Source organism: Barbatula barbatula (genome assembly GCF_947034865.1).
Source record: "Barbatula barbatula genome assembly, chromosome: 19".
NCBI lineage: Eukaryota > Metazoa > Chordata > Actinopteri > Cypriniformes > Nemacheilidae > Barbatula > Barbatula barbatula.
The window spans coordinates 21,930,114-21,952,874 of record NC_136782.1 but is presented as its reverse complement, the minus strand read 5'-3'; the positions used below and the strand labels follow the sequence as shown (position 1 = coordinate 21,952,874).

At 39.0% G+C, this 22,761-nt stretch overlaps 1 protein-coding gene and 1 long non-coding RNA gene across 3 annotated transcripts in view; one reads left to right on the top strand and one right to left on the bottom strand.

Moving 5' to 3' along the window:
* The window catches only part of LOC306908505, a 15,812-nt gene extending 8,654 nt beyond the window's left edge, over nt 1-7,158 (bottom strand). For both annotated transcript variants that reach the window (XR_013788015.1, XR_013788016.1), the window contains exon 1: nt 7,041-7,158. This is a non-coding gene — a long non-coding RNA (uncharacterized lncRNA). The remainder of the gene's footprint in view (nt 1-7,040) is intronic.
* Nucleotides 1-22,761, top strand: part of LOC306908488 (NACHT, LRR and PYD domains-containing protein 3-like) — a 316,456-nt gene that overhangs the window by 126,700 nt on the left and 166,995 nt on the right. The gene's annotated exons all lie outside the window — the stretch shown is intronic.

Here is a 22,761-nt window from a genome sequence, read left to right as displayed (position 1 = left end):
ACCTATCTTACTACTATTTATCTTTCTTTTTATCTTTCTTTTTATCTTTCTTTTTATCTCTTTGGCTCTTTATCTTTCTTTTTATCTTTCTTTTTATTAACCTCTTTTCCTCTCTAGCTCTTTTCTTTAAAAATATAATAATAATTTTGTCGCTTTGGATAAATGTGTCTGCTGAATGCACTAATCTCTATCTATTTATCCATCCATCCCTCCATCTTTCTTTCTTTACACTTATTCTTTCTTTCTTTACAATTCTTATCTTTTAAACATGAACATACACTCACTCTCTATAAATCTCTGCATTCATCTCTACCTACATATTTTACTACTATTTATCTCTTTCTTTTTTTATCTGTTTATCTTTCTTTTTATCTCTTTATCTTTTTATTAACCTCTTTTCTTTTCTAGCTCTTTTCTTTAAAAATATAATAATAATTTTGTCTCTTTGAAAAAAAAATGAATTGTCGCTTTGGATAAACGTGTCTGCTGAATGCACTAATTTCTATCTATTTATCCATCCCTCCATCTTTCTTTCTTTACACTTATTCTTTCTTTCTTTACAATTCTTATCTTTTAAACATGAACATACACTCACTCTCTATAAATCTCTGCATTCATCTCTACCTACCTATCTTACTACTATTTATCTTACTATCTTTCTTTTTATCTTTCTTTTTATCTCTTTTTTTAACTCTTTATCTATTTATCTTTGTTTTTATCTCTTTTTTTATCTCTTTATCTTTTTATTAACCTCTTTTCTTTTCTAGCTCTTTTCTTAAAATATTTCTTTCTTTAAAATGAGACCTACCTATCTACTTATCTTTTTATCTAATTATCTTTTTATCTATATCACTAACCTCTTTTTCCTTTCTATCTCACAATTCAAACTATTTCACCAGACTTTCTCAAGCCAACATAAAGTTTGTTCACAAACTTTTCCTCATCTAGTTATGTTGGCTTGAGAGAGCCAACATACTGTTATGCTAAATAAACTTATTATTATTATTATTCTTCCGACAAAAATTTTCTGACTGCTACTCCTCCTAGAGCTTTTAAGCTACAGCCACTAAACTTCCCACGCATCTTCAGTCTGGTCTCACTCGAGTTGCTATATCTTTTCTAAGGGATTGGACTTACGCTTTTCCTAAAAATGCCGATCAAACTCTCAAAAAAGTCCCATTGACTTACATTGACGGAATGTTCAGGGGAGATGTTTATGTTCCAAATGTCAACTGCCAACTTTCAAACATACACACACACACACACACACACACACACACACACACACACACACACACACACACACACACACTCTATCAATCTCTGCATTCATCTCATCCTACAAATCTTACTACTATTTATCTCTTTCTTTTTTTATCTGTTTATCTTTTTATCTTTCTTTTTATCTCTTTAGCTCTTTATCTTTCTTTTTATCTTTCTTTTTATCTCTTTATCTTTCTTTCTTTACAATTCTTATCTTTTAAACATGAACATACACTCACTCTCTATAAATCTCTGCATTCATCTCTACCTACCTATCTTACTACTATTTATCTTTCTTTTTATCTTTCTTTTTATCTTTCTTTTTATCTCTTTAGCTCTTTTTCTTTCTTTTTGTCTCTTTATCTTTTTATTAACCTCTTTTTTTTCAAGCTCTTTTCTTTAAAAATATAATAATAATTTTGTCGCTTTGGATAAACGTGTCTGCTGAATGCACTAATCTCTATCTATTTATCCATCCCTCCATCTTTCTTTCTTTTCATTTATTCTTTCTTTCTTTACAATTCTTATCTTTTAAACATGAACATACACTCACTCTCTATAAATCTCTGCATTCATCTCTACCTACCTATCTTACTACTATCTTTCTTTTTATCTCTTTATCTCTTTATCTTTCTTTTTATCTTTCTTTTTATTAACCTCTTTTCCTCTCTAGCTCTTTTCTTTAAAAATAAAATAATAATTTTGTCGCTTTGGATAAACGTCTCTGCTGAATGCACTAATCTCTATCTATTTATCCATCCCTCCATCTTTCTTTCTTTACATTTATTCTTTCTTTCTTTACAATTCTTATCTTTTAAACATGAACATACACTCACTCTCTATAAATCTCTGCATTCATCTCATCCTACCTATCTTACTACTATTTATCTTTCTTTTTATCTTTCTTTTTATCTTTCTTTTTATCTCTTTGGCTCTTTATCTTTCTTTTTATCTTTCTTTTTATTAACCTCTTTTCCTCTCTAGCTCTTTTCTTTAAAAATATAATAATAATTTTGTCGCTTTGGATAAATGTGTCTGCTGAATGCACTAATCTCTATCTATTTATCCATCCATCCCTCCATCTTTCTTTCTTTACACTTATTCTTTCTTTCTTTACAATTCTTATCTTTTAAACATGAACATACACTCACTCTCTATAAATCTCTGCATTCATCTCTACCTACATATTTTACTACTATTTATCTCTTTCTTTTTTTATCTGTTTATCTTTCTTTTTATCTCTTTATCTTTTTATTAACCTCTTTTCTTTTCTAGCTCTTTTCTTTAAAAATATAATAATAATTTTGTCTCTTTGAAAAAAAAATGAATTGTCGCTTTGGATAAACGTGTCTGCTGAATGCACTAATTTCTATCTATTTATCCATCCCTCCATCTTTCTTTCTTTACACTTATTCTTTCTTTCTTTACAATTCTTATCTTTTAAACATGAACATACACTCACTCTCTATAAATCTCTGCATTCATCTCTACCTACCTATCTTACTACTATTTATCTTATTATCTTTCTTTTTATCTTTCTTTTTATCTCTTTTTTTAACTCTTTATCTATTTATCTTTGTTTTTATCTCTTTTTTTATCTCTTTATCTTTTTATTAACCTCTTTTCTTTTCTAGCTCTTTTCTTAAAATATTTCTTTCTTTAAAATGAGACCTACCTATCTACTTATCTTTTTATCTAATTATCTTTTTATCTATATCACTAACCTCTTTTTCCTTTCTATCTCACAATTCAAACTATTTCACCAGACTTTCTCAAGCCAACATAAAGTTTGTTCACAAACTTTTCCTCATCTAGTTATTATTATTATTCTTCCGCCCCAAATTTTCTGCCTGCTACTCCTCCTAGAGCTTTTAAGCTACAGCCACTAAACTTCCCACGCATCTTCAGTCTGGTCTCACTCGAGTTGCTATATCTTTTCTAAGGGATTGGACTTACGGTTTTCCTAAAAATGCCCATCAAACTCTCAAAAAAGTCCCATTGACTTACATTGACGGAATGTTCAGGGGAGATGTTTATGTTCCAAATGTCAACTGCCAACTTTCAAACATACACACACACACTCACACACACACTCACGCTCACGCACGCACGCACGCACTATAAATCTCTGCATTCATCTCTACCTACCTATCTTACTACTATTTATCTTTTTATCTTTCTTTTTATCTTTCTTTTTATCTTTCTTTTTATCTCTTTAGCTCTTTATCTTTCTTTTTATCTTTCTTTTTATTAACCTCTTTTCCTCTCTAGCTCTTTTCTTTAAAAATATAATAATAATTTTGTCGCATTGGATAAACGTGTCTGCTGAATGCACTAATCTCTATATATTCATCCATCCATCCATCCATCTTTCTTTCTTTTCATTTATTCTTTCTTTCTTTACAATTCTTATCTTTTAAACATGAACATATACTCACTCTCTATAAATCTCTGCATTCATCTCTACCTACCTATCTTACTACTATTTATCTTTTTATCTTTCTTTTTATCTCTTTAGCTCTTTATCTTTCTTTTTATCTTTCTTTTTATCTTTCTTTTTATTAACCTCTTTTCCTCTCTAGCTCTTTTCTTTAAAAATATAATAATAATTTTGTCGCTTTGGATAAACGTGTCTGCTGAATGCACTAATCTCTATCTATTTATCCATCCCTCCATCTTTCTTTCTTTCTTTACAATTCTTATCTTTTAAACATGAACATACACTCACTCTCTATAAATCTCTGCATTCATCTCTACCTACCTATCTTACTACTATTTATCTTTTTATCTTTCTTTTTATCTCTTTAGCTCTTTATCTTTCTTTTTATCTTTCTTTTTATCTTTCTTTTTATTAACCTCTTTTCCTCTCTAGCTCTTTTCTTTAAAAATATAATAATAATTTTGTCGCTTTGGATAAACGTGTCTGCTGAATGCACTAATCTCTATCTATTTATCCATCCCTCCATCTTTCTTTCTTTCTTTACAATTCTTATCTTTTAAACATGAACATACACTCACTCTCTATAAATCTCTACCTACCTATCTTACTACTATTTATCTCTTTCTTTTTTTATCTGTTTATCTTTTTATCTTTCTTTTTATCTCTTTATCTTTTTATTAACCTCTTTTCCTCTCTAGCTCTTTTCTGTAAAAATATAATAATAATTTTGTCTCTTTGAAAAAAAGTCGCTTTGGATAAACGTGTCTGCTGAATGACTAAATGCAAATATGTCTGTCTGTCTGTCTGTCTGTCTACTTACCTACTTATCTTTTTTTCTAATTATCTTTTTGTCTATAACACTAAACTCTTTTTCCTTTCTATCTCACAATTCAAACTATTTCACCAGACTTTCTCAAGCCAACATAAAGTTTGTTCACAAACTTTTCCTCATCTAGTTATTATTATTCTTCCGCCCCAAATTTTCTGACTGCTACTCCTCCTAGAGCTTTTAAGCTACAGCCACTAAACTTCCCACGCATCTTCAGTCTGGTCTCACTCGAGTTGCTATATCTTTTCTAAGGGATTGGACTTACGGTTTTCCTAAAAATGCCGATCAAACTCTCCAAAAAGTCCCATTGACTTACATTGACGGAATGTTCAGGGGAGATGTTTATGTTCCAAATGTCAACTGCCAACTTTCAAACATACACACACACACACTCACACACACACACACACACACACACACTCACACTCACACACACACACACACACACACACACACACTCACTCTCTATAAATCTCTGCATTCATCTCTACCTACATATCTTACTACTATTTATCTTTTTATCTTTCTTTTTATCTTTCTTTTATCTTTCTTTTTATCTATCTTTTTATCTTTCTTTTTATCTCTTTAGCTCTTTATCTTTCTTTTTATCTTTCTTTTTATTAACCTCTTTTCCTCTCTAGCTCTTTTCTTTAAAAATATAATAATAATTTTGTCGCTTTGGATAAACGTGTCTGCTGAATGCACTAATCTCTATCTATTTATCCATCCCTCCATCTTTCTTTCTTTACATTTATTCTTTCTTTCTTTACAATTCTTATCTTTTAAACATGAACATACACTCACTCTCTATAAATCTCTGCATTCATCTCTACCTACCTATCTTACTACTATTTATCTTTTATCTTTCTTTTTATCTCTTTCTTTTTTTATCTGTTTATCTGTTTATCTTTCTTTTTATCTCTTTAGCTCTTTATCTTTCTTTTTATTAACCTCTTTTCCTCTCTAGCTCTTTTCTTTAAAAATATAATAATAATTTTGTTGCTTTGGATAAACGTGTCTGCTGAATGCACTAATCTCTATCTATTTATCCATCCCTCCATCTTTCTTTCTTTACATTTATTCTTTCTTTCTTTACAATTCTTATCTTTTAAACATGAACATAAACTCACTCTCTATAAATCTCTGCATTATTCTCTACCTACCTATCTTACTACTATCTTTCTTTTTATCTTTCATTTTATCTCTTTAGCTCTTTATCTTTCTTTTTATCTTTCTTTTTATAAACCTCTTTTCCTCTCTAGCTCTTTTCTTTAAAAATATAATAATAATTTTGTCGCTTTGGATAAACGTGTCTGCTGAATGCACTAATCTCTATCTATTTATCCATCCCTCCATCTTTCTTTCTTTCTTTACATTTATTCTTTCTTTCTTTACAATTCTTATCTTTTAAACATGAACATACACTCACTCTCTATAAATCTCTGCATTATTCTCTACCTACCTATCTTACTACTATCTTTCTTTTTATCTTTCTTTTTATCTCTTTAGCTCTTTATCTTTCTTTTTATCTCTAGCTCTTTATCTTTCTTTTTCTCTTTCTTTTTATTAACCTCTTTTCCTCTCTAGCTCTTTTCTTAAAAAATATAATAATAATTTTGTCGCTTTGGATAAACGTGTCTGCTGAAAGCACTAATCTCTATCTATTTATCCATCCCTCCATCTTTCTTTCTTTCTTTACAATTCTTATCTTTTAAACATGAACATACACTCACTCTTAATAAATCTCTGCATTCATCTCTACCTACCTATCTTACTACTATCTTTCTTTTTATCTTTCTTTTTATCTCTTTAGCTCTTTATCTTTCTTTTTATCTTTCTTTTTATTAACCTCTTTTCCTCTCTAGCTCTTTTCTTTAAAAATATAATAATAATTTTGTCGCTTTGGATAAACGTGTCTGCTGAGTGCACTAATCTCTATCTATTTATCCATCCCTCCATCTTTCTTTCTTTCTTTACATTTATTCTTTCTTTCTTTACAATTCTTATCTTTTAAACATGAACATACACTCACTCTCTATAAATCTCTACCTACCTATCTTACTACTATTTATCTCTTTCTTTTTTTATCTGTTTATCTTTTTATCTTTCTTTTTATCTCTTTATCTTTTTATTAACCTCTTTTCCTCTCTAGCTCTTTTCTGTAAAAATATAATAATAATTTTGTCTCTTTGAAAAAAAAGTCGCTTTGGATAAACGTGTCTGCTGAATGACTAAATGCAAATCTGTCTGTCTTTCTGTCTGTCTGTCTACTTACCTACTTATCATTTTTTCTAATTATCTTTTTATCTATAACATTAAACTCTTTTTCCTTTCTATCTCACAATTCAAACTATTTCACCAGACTTTCTCAAGCCAACATAAAGTTTGTTCACAAACTTTTCCTCATCTAGTATTAATATTAAGATTAAATTGTGCTTTTGATATAGTTTGGCATAATCATATGTAATGTAAATTTAAACTAAATATTTATAACTTTAATAAGAATACCTGAATCCTGGAGAATAATCTCCATCTCTGAGCGGTTGTGAATCATCCATGAATCATTCGGTCACATCGGTCTGATCTTCATGAATGAATCTGATCACCTCCACTGACTCTGAATGGATCTGATAAATCACATTTTAATACAACAGTATTATTATTATGATTATGTTTTTTTGTGAAATTGCCAGTAAATCAGCACAAAAGATTATATTAATATGAAGGTTATAAAATAAGAATGAATAAAAACAAATAAATTCTGTGAGGGAAATTCATTTACTTAATTTTTGCAATCCTTTATCGGTAACACTTTACAATAACAGAGCGTGAATTATCATGTACTAATTCCCGAATTAATAATTACTTGACTATGAACTAATGATGAGTTAAGACATGTATTAATCAAGAACTAATGAAGAAATAACTTCTGCATTGAGGGGCTATCTATAGTTTTCAGTCATGTGACCCCTGGGCTGGTGGGCAAGAAAGCGGCTGTTTACATTGAGCTCTTCATTTTCCTTCAGTTTCAACACACGAATATTTAAATCACCTCACAACAGAAGAAAAACTAAGATATGAACACAAACTGCATAACGTTATGAGATTCATATATACAGCAAGCATTAACCGCCGATGTGTTTTAATGACAGATTCCTGTCAGAGCTCCACTGATGTGAACATATATTCTGTGGAGAATCCATCGGGACGTTTATGGCACAACATTCCTTCTTTCTGTGTTTTCTTTCTCGGACAGAATTCTGCACAAGCATAGCTCAGGCAGGTCTCCTCAACGGTTGCTGCATTTTATTGCACAACAACTATTTGTTATTTAAGATAAACGACACAAATCACCAACTTTTAAACTTAAAGACAACAACGTGAGATTCCGTTGACCATCCCACTGATGTTCCGCCAGAGGCGCTGCGACACCACAGTAGTGACGCCACACGAAACTATGAGTCCCGCTCACCCTAAAAACAACAATAAAGCCTTAAACTGGACACATAACTGACTAACAGTAAATCCCAAACTATAATACAATGTTTTAGTCCTAGTCTGCGTCTTGAGCTAACGCTAGCTGAACTCTGTGGCCTTGCAAAGATAAACGCCTCAATAACAGTTTTCAAGCCAATAAAACATCATGAACTCGACACTTACCTCGATTAAACTGTTATTAGATCCTCAAAAGATCCCATCAGAGTTAAAAGCGACTTTACACGTTATAATAAAACACTTTAATACTCAAGATAACTTTACCTGTTTTGAACAGGTGTGTATAAAATGGACGCCGGGAGAGAGTCACGTGATGTACTGCGCTCACTCTTTCGCTTTCGATTTTGTTCAAATAAACAAATAAAAATGTTCAAAATACGTCAAAATTTCATAAACACATCTAAATTAAGATTCAAATGAATGATATTGTGTGTAGCTTACGTGTACAGTATGTATACTGTTTCTAGTTAATTTATCTGTTTAACTTTTATGGACGCCTCTTTCACTCTCGTTTCTGTAAAAAAAAAGTAAAATCAAGTGGCTGCAGTACAGGGCGGTGCTACATATGGGGGAGGGGCTAAATGTTGAGCTCCGCTCCCTACGCGTCTCATTGGTTAGCAGGCGGGGTTATTTTTAGTGCGGCCTTCATGTGTCGCTCTGCCCATAACTCTTCCCATTGGTTACAAGGAAATGACGTAGAAACCAGGAACTGAGGTTAAAAACATTGTTTTGCGACTTATTTCGGTGCCGTTCAGACCGATTGTAATATAAACTCTGTTTTTTTATAAAATAGTATGATACAACTCTTAATGCAATGAAAGTTACCTTAGGGGAAATGGTTCATTCAAATGTACGTTTGTCTTTCTACTACTTGTAGGTTGATTTTGATTCACTTTTAACTTCTCCTTTGCGAAAACGACATACATTATAAGTTTAGTTTATAATGATGCTTTTACTTCATATAGTATGGTTAGAATATGATTACCGTAGCAGTTTGTGGTTCTCCTTCAAATTATATTGTGGTGTTTTAAAAAGTCTTTGTTTACAGTTTGTTTCTCATTGTTCATTTAGCAACATATTTTTTTAATAATTGTATTATTATTCATTATTCAAATTAATGTATCATTTATTAGCCTACTTCTTTTATTACTGTTGTGTAATCCGGGGATTTTTAGAACCAGAAGGTATCAAGAGAGCATTTTAGAGAAATATAAAGAAAAATGATAAATGACAAAAGTCTAAGTGAAACTGATTACCGTTTCATATAAATGTGTAAATTTTTCTTTCTAAGTGAAGAAAAAACCTTTCTAACAAAAAATTTAAATTGTTTAACCTTATTCCAATAACAACAAATTATTAATTATTGTAAATTCATGTATATTGTTCACAGACAAAAAATAAACTACTTATTTACATACACAATGCTATCTTAAAATATACTACAACATATGCATATGTCACCAACATAAAAAACAACAACGATATACTACATACATTACATTTTCTTGTGTGTATTCTTGTTTTCGCTTGCACACACACACAATTACTTGCACGTAAAACAGCTGTCTGGATCCTCTATATGCTGTCATACAAACCTTGCAGGACAACCCATTGCCAACAATAATAATAAAATGTTGCACTTGCTGCATTCCTTAACTTCAAAGGGAACCTATAATTAGGCCTCGAGACTTATTGATTTAGCATTTAGAGGGTTTTACATCTGAACTCTTCAATTGTTTATCAATAACAAGTTCATTATACATTATAAGGTTAAACCTTATTGAAAATCTGCCCAAATACAGACCGTAAACACACCGTGAGGCTAGATATAGCGGAAGTGATGCATACTGAGGATTCAAAGGACTTTTTAAGTTAATACGATGCTTTATAGGTAACCAGTGCAAGGTTGACAGAACCGGGCTAAGAACTCGAGCTGCCGCATTTTGGACCAGTTGGATATTCCATATTGTTCACTACAATATAGGGTTAAGTGTTTTCTCTTGCTCTGCCTTGGACGACTAGGAAATCAACCGAATCTAGGTCCCCACCCCAGTAAAATGAATCCCTATACTTTTGTCGAAGTATGTTTTTCTCTGTCTTGATTGTTTATGTTTTTTCTTTTAGTGACGACTGGTGAGGAGAAGGATCCAATACTCAAAATATACACGGTAGCTTCTTAGAGGTTGATTACATTTATTTTCCTTTTCCCGTCTCCCAGCCTACAAGACAGGAGGAATGCCCCTACTCCAAGGAGACAGTAGACTTACAATAATAGAACATGCATTTACATTTAAGCATTTGGCAGACTCTTTTATCCAAAGCGACTTGCATTGCATTATCCTATACATTTATACATATGTATCTGCAATCCCCTGGGATCCAACCCACAACCTTGCATTGTTAACGCAATGCTCTTACCACTGAGCTACAGGAAAGCTATACATGTTCTACTGTTTCTGCTGATCCACATAAACTACAATTCCCAGACTCATGTTTACTCATTATATAGAGAGCATAATTTAGAGCCGTTTGTCCAAGGCGAAGTCTGGTAATAAATGTATCTTCTCTTCTACTGCCAAAAATAGCTCTTTCACCCCTACTTGATTTTGGATATGATAAAGATGTCTTCCTCTTCCCTCCTCATTCCAAAGTTCTTGCCATTTTCCTTTTATTTCTGTTCTAATTTTAGCCTTAACCTAATCTTTACTTAGTGGTATCTTGATTTCTATATGTGCACATTTCAAAGCCCGTTTTGCTACATGATCAACTTCTTCATTTCCATCCACTCCCACGTGTGCTGGAACCCACAGGAAACACATCTTAATTCCCAATTTATTCACTCTATACATACTTAAAATAATTTCATATAAAATATCTTGTGAGGATCTTCCACTAATAAGGCTTGTTAATGAAGAGAAAGAATCTGAACATATCACCGCATTTATCGGCCGAGTATCCTCCATCCACCTGATAGCTAATAGTATTGCTACCATCTCTGTTGAATATACTCCTACATGGTCTGATACTCTTTTTGCCAATTTTAACTTGAACATGTGTGACATAAATAGCTGCTGAAGCTCGACCTTTTCAGGATCTTTGGAACCATCAGTAAAATCTTTGATTTTTGAGTTGTAATTCTGCTCAATATACTGCTTAACCATTACATCATTTGCCATTACTCGATTTCCATCATTAATCTTTTCTTGCTAATTAAAATCGACCAATGGCAAAGGGAATAGCCAAGGGGAAATGGGTGACACTACTACTGCAGGACTCAATTTTATATTTATTATTCCACATGATTTGGCTACTTCTTCTGCAATCCATCCAAAACTACCTAACTTGGTATGACTCATATTCCCCACAATTTTCCAATACCTTTTTAATTGGATGATTTTCATAATGTCCGTTTACCGAAATCCAGTAATTCAACCTCCTAGAGGCATGTCATTCATTTCTTCCTGTAAGGCAGGAATAGGAGAAGATCTGAGAGCACAACATATACGTTATGCCTGTGACTGTATCATTTCTACTTTGTTCAGCAAAGTTTTGGACGCAGACCCATATGCTATACATCCATAATCTATAGTTGACCTAATTAACGCACAATATATTATTTTCAAAGAGTGACGTCTGGCACCCAAATCCACCCCAACTAAACATCTTAAGATATTTAAACCTTTTTTGGTTTTATCAACAATTTTTTGAATATGAATTGCAAAAGTCAGTTTTGTGTCTATCCATACCCCAGATATCTTATCACATTCACTTGTTCTAATTATTTGCCGTATAATTGTAATCTTATACTCGGACATTCTCTCTTTTTTGAAAAACAAATAACCTGTGTTTTCAGCACTGACAAACGAATTCCCCATTTATCTGACTTTTAACCACATGCATAACATTCCTTCCTCTCTTCCACAGTGCTCCATCATCAGCAAACAGAGACTTTTCAACTCCTGCACTAAACTGGGAAAATATGTCATTAATCATTACATTAAATAAGGTAGGACTACACACACTTCCTTGAGGAGTACCATTTTTGATATAATATGTTTTGGAGTATGTTGATCCTACCCTGACTTGAATAGATCTATTAAAAAGGGGGGCGCTAGCGAGCACCACATGGAGTAGTCGTGTTATTTTTGCACGCTTCAAATCCCTTATTATTCTTTAATTTCACCAATATTTTTTTCGCTGACATTATGGAGGCTATCAAATCGATGAACGGCTCCATGAATGAAAAATTTGATTCTCTGGAATCTACGCTGTCTCAGACGTTGGTCTCGCTATCAGAAGTTACTTCACGAGTAACGGATCTCGAAAAGGCCAGTGCGGATTACGAGGGCCGAATCTCTGAACTAGAGGCTGACTGCCACGACTGGTTCTAACATGTAAATCTCTGTCATCCAAATTAGATGACCTTGAAGGGCGTTCGCGGCGGCAAAATATTAAGATCATTGGTCTACTGCCCAACTCAGTTCGTAGCCGACTTTCTTGTGAAAATCTTTGGCTCCAGTCATTTTCCAAAATCTCTGAAGATTGACCGTGCCCATCGCACGGGCCCGATTGGTAATGCACATTCCCGTCCTCGGACCATGGTGGCCAGATTGCATCACTATCCGGATAAGGAGAAGATTCTGCGTCTTGCAAGGTTATCGTCGCCTCTGATGTACAACGGAGCGCGCATACTCATCTTCCCGGACTTCACCTCCGAGGTTCTGAAGCAGCGTCAGGCTTTCAATGCCGTGAAGAAAAGTCTCAAGGAGACGAATGTTCGACATGGGTTGCTATTCCCTGCCCGACTTATCGTGACTCCCAACTCATCCAAACATGTGTTTGACTCCGCTGAAAAGGCTCAAGCCTTTGCTGACTCTATCACTGGTGAGGTCAGGGCGCCGGTGCAGTCTTCATAACCATGTTATATAACTAGTCAGTAGACTGGCAAGGCTCGCGGTCTTGTACTGCTTGTTAATTTTTATTATTTTTTTTTAAATTTCTTCTTTATTCAGGTAGAGCACAAAGTGTGACTTTTTTTCTGTTATTGTTGTAATGTTTAATAGGATTTGAGGCGTAGTTTTACCTCAGTTACTAGCCACTCTTTTTCTTTTTTGCAACGGTGCTACTCTTTGTGTTGCCTTTCGGCTCTACAGTAAATATGGGTTTGCTAAACTGCTTGGTTTGGGGAAGCAGCTGGGATGGGGTGGGGGTTTGTACTCTTTGTTTACGGTTGTTTGTCTATGTTCACCCTTCATTTTACCTGTGCTATTCAATTTTTTCAGTTGAATTAATATTGTTTGTTGTAAAATGGCATCTAGTATGATTTCATCACAGGGAAGTGTCATTACTTTAGCCAGCTGGAATGTGCGCGGCTTGAACAGTCAGGTGAAGCGAGCTAAAGTGTTTTCATATTTACGTTCCATTTCGGCTGACATAATTTTTTTACAAGAGACACACATTAAAAATGGTGAACAGAATCGCTTGAAGTGTAACTGGATTTCCCAGGTATTTCAATCCACTTTTTCGTGCAGAGCCAGAGAGGTTTCAATATTCTTTCGTAACTCAGTTTCGTTTAAACACAAATCTACGTTAACAGACCCTAACGGCCGCTATGTTCTTGTCACTGGCATAATTGCTTCTCAACATTTTACTTTTTTAAATCTCTATGCCCCTAATTATGACGATCCGGCTTTCTTTCGTAAAGTATTTAATCTTCTACCCTCTCAAACTGATACTCACTTTATAGTTGGTGGCGATTTTAACTGTATATTGGACCCTGTTCTGGACAAATTTCCTGTCCGTTCAGATCCCTCTCTCAATTCTACCTCAGTTATTAAACATCTTTCCGAATCTCTGGATATTGTTGATATCTGGAGGCTTCAACATCCGGCCGATAAGGAGTACTCATTCTTTTCCCATGTTCACAAGTCGTATTCAAGAATAGATTTTTTTTTAATAGACTCTAAAGTATTATCGAACGTCTCTTCATCCAAGTACCATAATATACTGATCTCTGATCATTCCGCTGTTACGGTATCTTTAGATTTCGGCTGGGCAAAGCCAAGTTATAATTGGAGATTTAATACTTGCCTCCTTGCTGATGAAAAATTTTGTCAGCATATTTTGGATTCTTTGACAGAGTTTATAGAGATCAACGATAAAGGAGATGTTTCTGATTCGGTGTAATGGGAAACTTTTAAAGTCGTGATGAGGGGACACATTATTTCTTATGAGTCAGCAGTAAAGAAACACAGGCAGAAACGCTTGGTAGAGATAGATGCTCGTCTTGCCCAGTTGGAAAAGGTATATAGGGATACCTCTGACTCTTGTGTTCTAAATAGCATTAGGTCACTTAAATATGAATATAATAAGATCATGTCAGACCAGGTGAATAAGATGTTATTAAAAATTAAGCAAAAACATTTTGAGATTGGGGATAAACCAGATAAATTATTAGCGCGTCAGCTGTGGGGTTCTCTCTGCCAGTAGATCAATTCATAGTATAGCTGACAAGGATGGTAAAATATTGACTAATCCAAAGGATATCAATAAACGCTTTATGGATTTTTTTGCAGACTTGTACGAATCTAAGACGTCTGTATCATCTGAGGTTATTTCTGACTTTCTTCGTTCACTTTCCCTCCCAAAATTAAGTGAAGCAGACCAGGAAATCTTGAATGCTGATATTACAATTCAAGAGTTAATGGACGCAATTAATGCCTTTCCTAATGGGAAGGCTCCTGGCTCTGATGGCTTCAGTTTCGAATTTTATAAGAAATATTCAGATAAAATTGTACCCCTTATGTTACGGATGTTCAATCACTCTTTCATTAAGCAGGAATTTCCCTCTTCTCTATACTCCGCCAATATTTCTTTACTTCTTAAGAAAGGCAAAGATGAGACTGATGTGTCTTCTTTTCGTCCAATATCTCTTCTCAATTCGGATTTAAAAGTGTTCACAAAAATTTTGGCAACAAGATTAAACAAAAGTATTTCAACTATTATTCATCCTGACCAAGTTGGCTTTATCCCAAAAAGATTTTCCTTTTTTGGGATAAATGTTAGACGTCTCCTAAATATAATCTATTCTAAGCTAAATTCCCACTCTAAATTGGCAATTATCGCATTGGATGCAGAAAAAGCTTTTGACCAAGTTGAATGGAATTACATCTTAACCACTATTAAAGGATTTAATTTAGGCGATAGGTTCTCTTCCTGGGTCAGCATGTTGTATCATCATCCCTGCGCATCAGTATTAACTAATCTCGATAGATAACCGGAATTTGAGTTGCATAGGGGTACTCGACAGGGGTGTCCACTTTCACCCCTGTTATTCACCCCTGTTGTTCATTTTTTTGCCAAAGTCTACAATTTTGCTTTACTTCCTGACCCATTCATAGCAATTCTTGGTTGGTCAGACTCATTGCAGGCTCTTAGGCCAAAGGTACGGTTACCCGTTCAATATGGTGTGATTGTAGCTAAGAAAGTTATCTTGCTTTTGTAAATGAAAAATACCAGACCCCTTTTTTCTGACTGGCTAACTGGACTCACTTCTACATTACATCTTGAAAGAATTAGATACTCTTTATCCGGTAATCCTGCTAAATTTGATAAGATGTGGGAACCAGTTTTTACTTTTTTGTCAAACCAGAAGGATTAAATTACTTATTTATGTTTTCCTGATCTGTAATAATCACTTTCAGTAATTATTGTGATTATACTCTGTAATAGCGGTTGGCTTTATGTACGTCTTCCTTTTTATAGTACTTTTGATTCATTTTACACATTGCACAGATTTTCTTTTTTTCTTTTTTTTGAAGGGTCTTTTTGTCTGTTATTTTTATTTTTGATGTTTGAAAACCTCAATAAAAAATATAAAAAAAGGAAACTATGAAATCAATTAAACATTCTTCCTCCAATACCTGTTATGTGGTACGAAACAGAAGACCCAAGAGCGAGGTAGGTACAATCCAGAGGCTTTAATGTACAACAGAAATGCCAGACTCAATAGCTGTGCAAAAACAGAACAGAAATACTCTCCCGAGGAGGTCAGGAACAAAACAGGAAAAATGCAACACAAAAATAATCCGTATGACTCAGGGAACAATTCCCCGTAGATGTAGGAACCTCTGAGGAGGAGATATGAACAGGGTCCAGTGAACTGACCGATCTCAACAGGTCAATGGAGACAGGGTACACAAGGCAAGGCAAGACAGCTCTAAAAAACAAGACAGGGTAAATATAATGCCAGCAGACACGATCTTACTCACAAAATAATCCGACAAGAAACAGAAGGAACAAACACTAGAAGTAGACAGACAAATTAAGACCAGACGAGAAACAGGTGTCACCGCAAGACAGCGCGAGCGCTGATTGTGACGAGCGACAGGTGAAACCAGGGTTAACGTGAATCAAAGAGAGATGAAGAATAACTCTGTATAAATGTGTGTGTAAAGGGGTAAATGAGAGGGAGAGTGTAAAGGAAGAGATAAGGAGGATACCCAGATCCTGACAATACCCATCTCATCCAGTTTAATTAGAAGCCCCTCTCTCCATATCATATGGTAGGCCTTCTCCACATAAAAAAAACCCTAATAAAACTTCCTTATTATCTTGAGCTTTCCTGATGTCAGACTCTAAACTTAAAACCGCATCCATAGTATTCCGACCTTTTCTAAACCCACTCTGGAAAGGAGACAAATATCCTTTACTTTCCATCACATGATTTACTCTAAAAATAACCATTCTCTCCACAGATTAGACGTTAATGCAATAGGCCTATAACTAGACGCTGCTGAACGATCCTTTCCTGGTTTTGCGACTTGAATAATTATCCCATGTTTCCAAGTATTTGGTAAAATCTCCCTTTCCCATATTTTTTTAAAAAGACTTAACAATATAGCGATTTATCTGAAAGGTGCTTTACCATTTCATAACAAACTTCATCCTTCCCTGGAGAAGTTTGTTTAACTCCAGAAATAGCCCTTTTAGCTCATATAAAGAAAACGTCTCCGGTTACTTTCGTAACCTCGGTTCCCTGAGAAGCGGGAACGAGACATTGCGGAGACCGCATATGAAACTCCTCCTCTTTTTCACTTTTCCTGAAGTCCTATAGGATAACGCCAGTAAAACTGGCCAATTGTCGCAAGACATGTACAGTATGCAAATACTGACGAGTCTAGACAGTATAAATACAGTGCATGTGACGACAATTCCTCAGAATCTACGATAGAACGCCTGCCCGGTGATAAGCGGCGAAAACGGCGATCTACGCAATGTCTCGTTCCCGCTACTCAGGGAACCGAGGTTACGAAAGTAACCGGAGACGTTCCCTTTCGAGAGCGGTCACTTCGACATTGCGGAGACCGCATATGGAACGGTAGTACAATCCCGCCGTGAGAGCTAGCAAAATCAGCCCGACAACTGGGATAACACACACAGTATGTGGAGCATACAAATCAACCATTCGCGAGGTCGCCCCAAGCGTTAACCGCTGAGCGGCTGAAACCGGCCTATGAACTGCTAGATCACTGAGCACGCCAATTAACTGCTAGATTGGCCTCTTTGCAAATTTGTATATCCAAACCCAACAAACGCAGCGGGCTGCGCTGAATAGGGCAGACACCACAGCAGTAGAACCAGCACGGAAACCCGGACGATATAATAACGAACATAAGTACACCAAGCACAGTGTACAGCACTGCGGCAACAACTGTGTAGCATAAGAAATACAAGGTAGAAGATAAAGCTTAATCAGCACTCACCGAGAGGACTTGAGAAGCCAACGAGGACACATCCAATCTGTAGAACCTGGCGAAAGTATTCTGAGAAGACCAGCCAGCTGCACAGCATATGTCCTGAATAGATGTGCCCCTAGACCAGGCCCACGAAGAGGCGATAGCCCTAGTCGAATGAGCTCTGATACCGAAGGGGCAGTTCTGACCCTGACTTACGTACGCCAAGGTAATAGCGTCCACCACCAAGCTGCTCAGACTGCCGAAACCTGGCCGTGCGATCCATGTAAGCCCGCAAGACCCTTACCGGGCAGACCGCTCTCTGAGCGTTAGCATCCTGCGAGTCTGACGACTCGGAAGACAAAGCGGGCAAAGAAATGACATGGACTTTGCCACATAATCCGATTTTGGCCGGAGAGTGACGCTGCAGTCGCCGGGTCCAAAACAAATGAAATCAGCGCCGACTGAGAGCGCTTGTAAACCCCTCTGCGCTTAGCCGAAGCAAGGGCGAGAAGGAGAACGTTTTTTAGAGTGAGCTCTCTTACAGAAGCCGCGTCCAAAGGCTCGAAAGGGGGAGAAGAGAGAGCCTTCAACACCAGCGTTAAGTCCCAAGGCGGTACCGAAGGGGTTCGAGGGGGGAAAAGCCTCCTCGCTCCTCTGAGGAATCTGACCACCAGCATGTGCCTACCAATCGATTGCCCATCAACCGCGGAACGAAACGAGGCGATAGCCGCTACATAAACCTTCAGTGTTGACGGGAGGCCGCCGTTGTCCAGCCTGTGCTGCAGGAAAGATAAAATATCAGACACGGGGCAGGACGCCGGGTCGATATTGTTACTGCTGCACCATTTAGCAAACACCCCCCATTTTAGAGCGTATAAACGTCTGGTAGATGGCACACGAGACTCCGAAATAGAATCCAGTACACGCTGAGAGTGCAGTTAGAACCCCCGAAGCGGCCAGGCATGGAAGTTCCTCAACTCTGGGCTGGGGTGCCATATCGTGCCGTTCACTTGGGACAACAGGTCTCTCCTGAGGGGAATCCGCCACGGCGGTGCCGTCAACAACTCCCTCAGGTCCGGAAACCATGGTTGATTCGGCCAGAATGGAGCGACGAGAATCACCGACGCTGTCTCCTCTCTGATTTTGCACAGCACTAGGGGTAAAATCTTCACCGGAGGAAACGCGTAAAGCCGAACGACCGGCCAACGCACCGTCAGCGCGTCGCTCCCCATGGGGGAGTGGATCTGCGCGAAAAACAACGGGCAGTGTGCGTTCTCGCTTGTCGCGAATAGATCCACTTCCGCCTTCCCGAAGCGTTCCCAAATTAACAGGACTGTGTCGGGATGAAGCCTCCATTCCCCGTGCTGAAGACCCTCCCTCGAAAGCATGTCCGCTCCGCGGTTCAGATGACCGGGGATATGCGCTGCTCTGATGGAGAGAATATGTCGATCTGCCCACAGTAGGAGACCCACCGCCTGTTTGAAAAGAGCTCCGGAACGGATCCCTCCCTGGCGATTTATGTACGAAACCACGGACATGTTGTCGGTGCGAATCAGAACATGTTTCTGCTCCAGCCTCGACTGGATAGTATGAAGCGCTAGAGACACCGCCTTTAGCTCCAGGCGATTTATGTGCCATTTCCTCAGAGACTGTGACCAAAGGCCGGATGCCGGCATGCCCTCGCACACCGCGCCCCATCCTGACGACGATGCATCCATCGTAACAACTGTGCATCTCGTCACCAGCCCCAGGGGAATTCCCCGACTGAACATGCTCGGGTCGCCCCACGGACTCAGGGCGCGGAGGCAGCTGAGTGTAACCGGGACTCGCGCCCGACCCGAGGACCATGCTCTCTATGGAACCCGAGCCTTCAGCCAGAACTGTAGTGGTCGCATGTGCAGAAGACCTAGGTGGCAGACCGCCGACGCCGTGAGACCCAAAAGCCTCTGGAACTCCCTCAGGGGAACAGACCGGCCCGGCCTGAGCAAATGTATAGCTGAAGAGATGGACTCCGTCTGCTCTGGGGAGAGGCGAGCGCGCATCTCCACTGAGTCGAAACATACCCCCAGATATGTTATAGACTGACTCGGCGTGAGTTTGCTCTTCTGCATGTTCACGCGCAGCCCCAGGGATGTCAAGTGACAAAGCAGCATCCGCGCGTGACCGATTAGCGCCTTCCGAGAGTGGGCTAAAATCAGCCAATCGTCCAGATAATTGAGAATGCGCATTCCGCTCGCTCTGAGAGCGGAAAGCGCCGCGTCCACGCACTTCGAGAATGTGCGCAGAGCTAATGCCAGCCCGAATGGGAGGACAGCAAATTGGTACGCTGAATCCTCGAATGCGAATCGCAGGAACCTTCGATGGCGCTTGGCTATCTGAACATGAAAGTACGCATCCTTCAGATCTACGGAAACAAACCAGTCCCCGGGACGCACTTGTGCCAGGATCTGTTTTAGAGTTGTCATTCTGAACGCTCGCTTGTGAAGCGCTCAGTTGACGGGTCTCACGTCCAGAATCGGACGTAGACCACACCTCTCTTGGGCACTACAAAATACCGGCTGTAAAACCCGCTTTCCCGCTCGTTCGGGGGACCGCGCTCAGTCGCTCCTTTCGCGAGCAGGCTGCAGATTTCCTTCCTCAACACAGGCACGTTTTGCGCTGACGTAAGCGACGGGACCACACTGCTGAAGCGGGGAGGTCTGCACCTGAACTGCAGGGCGTACCCGTGTTCTATCACGTTTAGTAGCCAAAGAGAGATGCCTGGAATGGCTTTCCACGCGTCCAGAAACAGACATAACGGCCGAATCTGATCGGGGGTTACCGTCAGCGGACCATTTAGGGGAGCGCGCTGGCCCAGCGAGGCTAAATGCACTGGCGGGAAAATAGCTCGCGCGTGAGAATCCAGCGGTCTCTCATCCACGGGAGCGTCCGTGGACGAGGAAAGGCTGGTTATAGTTGTGACTAACTGCGGCTTCGCGCTGCTCCCTGGCAGGGCAAGGGACGCAGCATTGTGTGGGTGAGGGGGAAAGAGCTCCTGTTGTGAACAGGTATGTGTTTTTATTGCATTCACACAAACAACACTTACAACATTGCAATAATCGCCCGCAACTGCGGGGGAAAACTGTTGCAAACAGCGGCGTTTGGGGGCCGCCGGCACGCTCACGGACTCTCTCCTCCTCTTCCCTGGTCCGTCAGGACGGCTTGGCTCTACTACCGACTCCACGACGTCACCAAAGAGGCCGGAGGGAGTGATCAGTGCGTTCAGAAGGGACTTACGATCAGCGTCCTTTAGAACCGCCAACGTAAGCCACAGATGACGGTGGAGGACGACCATGAACCCCATAGACCTGCCGATAGCCTGAGCGGTGCGCTTCGTAGCCATGAGAGCGAAGTCGGTCGCCGCCCTCAGATCCCGCGTAGCATCTGCCTCCAGGCTGCTGCTATCCAGCGACTGAAGGATCTTTGCCTGGAACACCTGCAGCACCGCCATAGTGTGCAAGGCGGAGGCGGCCTCGCCAGCGGACGCGTATACCTTACCAGCGAGATGGGCGGTAAACCTGCACGGCTTCGAGGGCAGGCCTGGGTCCGAGCCCAACGAGGTGGCGGAAGGGCACAAATGAGCGGCGAGGGTCTCCTCGACGGGTGGCATGCGCACGTAACTGGCCCCGACCACGTGGGCGAACATGGCCGGTGTAGCAGCGTGAACGTGCGCCGACTGAGGTGCTGACCACGTCTTCACCACGTGCTCGTGGACATCTGGGAAGAACGGCGAACTCCTTTTCGACGTGGCCTGGCGGCGACTCGCCTGAAAGTACCAGGAGTCGAGCTTACTCTTCGCCAGCATCTCAGGTGGATCCCAGGTGATGCCGAGCTCGCTTACGGCCTTCTCGAGAACCCTGACGAACTCCTCGTGGAGGTCCGGGGTGCTCTCCGGATCGGGACGATCTCGCTCCGATCCTGCCCAGTCCTTGTACGAAGCTGATATGGGCATGGACTCATCGTCCTCCTCGCCGCCGAAGGAAACGGCGTCCGCGATGGAAGGCGGAGGACGAAGGCCCTCGTCGACGTAGAGGACTGGGGAATGAGGTGGTGAGCCTCGACCCCATGAGTCCACGAGCGATGTTCCTGCGAGTCCTCAAGACACGCGCCGGCAGGTCCGCACAGTGCACGCAATCAGACTCGCAGAATGCATCCTCCGCATGAGCAAGGCCCAGGCAGGCAATGCAGTGCTCGTGAGTATCCTGCGGGCCAATGGGGCCCGCGCAAAGACGACAGAATGAAGCCATCGGATGCGGTGAAGAAGTATCCAGTTGTGTCTTCAGCGATGGCAGCGTGAAAAAGAAGATTCTGAGGATTGTCGTCACATGCACTGTATTTATACTGTCTAGATTCGTCAGTATTTGCATACTGTGCATGTTTTGCGACAATTGGCCAGTTTTTTTACTGGCGTTATCCTATAGGACTTCAGGAAAAGTGAAAAAGAGGAGGAGTTTCATATGCGGTCTCCGCAATGTCGAAGTGACCGCTCTCGTAAGGGAACTTCAGTTTCACAGCAGAATAAAGCAAATCCTGTACAACAGTCAAATCACATTTGGACCATTAAAGTAAAAACCAAAGTGAAGTGAAATGTTTTTGGGCCCAAAACTGAAAATCTAATGTGTCAGAATATTTCTTCACTGTTTTAGACATAAAGTAGAGACGGATCCTCAAGAAAAACACATTTAATGATCACAGTCTGACAATATAGAGACAGACAGACACAGACAGACATGAAGAAAGAGTTTATCTTTGGGTTCTCTGTTGGCTGTGATCTTCTCCTCTGGACTCCTCTACTTGAGCATCTCTCTCTCCGTCTCCCTCTCTCTCTCTGTTCTCCATCTCTCATGTTATATCTCAAACGCTTCATTATACATTCAACACAATTATACATTATTTACTGATTCATGTATTTATTATTCCAACCATAAACTCTCCCACATATTTACTTTTTGACAATT